This window comes from Limulus polyphemus, unplaced genomic scaffold (assembly GCF_000517525.1).
Source record: "Limulus polyphemus unplaced genomic scaffold, Limulus_polyphemus-2.1.2 Scaffold5220, whole genome shotgun sequence".
Taxonomy (NCBI): Eukaryota; Metazoa; Arthropoda; class Merostomata; order Xiphosura; family Limulidae; genus Limulus; species Limulus polyphemus.
Genome location: NW_013670830.1, coordinates 6,524 through 7,567, shown reverse-complemented (window position 1 = coordinate 7,567; position 1,044 = coordinate 6,524).

The following is a 1,044-nucleotide window of genomic DNA, read 5'->3' as shown; positions in this document are numbered from 1 at the left end:
GGCCATGCCGGGCCTTTTGTGAGAGAAGGTTTAATAAAGTTGAAAATAAACCCCAGGCATACGTTTTGTTCTAATACACAGACATTAGTTTTGTAATACGTTCACACGCACACATATATATATATATATATATATATATATTAATGCTGTCATGGATTTCACAACTAATAACACCATGAAAAAGAGGTAAAATAATCAAATACAAAAAATATCAAAATATTTTCTTCTTCTGCAACAATATACGTAATATCCTTGTTCGATATCTAGCAGTAGCACAACTTGTACAACCGACTAGAAGCTACCCCCACGATATATAAACCGATTTCCCATGATGAATATTGTATCTGTTTTTCACAATATCCATATTGTTTTTCCTAAAGAATCATAAACATTATAAATAAACGAAGAGTTATTCACAGACCGCTGTAGATATCAATAACTTCATTGTAGTCAACTAGATACTGTGGTTTCCGGTATAAACGCAAACTAAAACTTAAGAAGAAAGATTGTATATAGAAAAGCTAATAAGGCTGTCTATAATTTTGACCCGTCGACCACAAGGAAGGTAACCAGCTGGTAGCACCCACTGCATACCTATCAACACTGAGCAGTGCCAAATCGGGAAACTTTTTGTTGAGGTATTGCAATAGTTTGAAATTATGTTTTCTTTTTTTTTTCATTTACAGTGGGCTTATTATATACTAAAAGAATCACAGCCATCTGCTAATATTGTTTTACACTTTTATTGTAAGAATTGAAAAATTAATTAATACGTATATCCTGATTAGTGTTCTTTGTTATATTCGTATGTTGCGCTTTTGGCATCTTTTAATACCTGCTTACTGGGCTTGTATTTGCTGGCTAAGGAATCTGAGTTAAACTTGTAGTTTAAAAGGGCACATATTGTGTCATGCCATAAATCAGTCCTGTTACGATCTTTCTCACCATTGAAAATGCCCTTTCACTCGATGCAGTGGAATGTGGTACAACAAGCAAACAGTATTACATAACAGAGTATAACAATGTCACACAAAATGAGTAAAT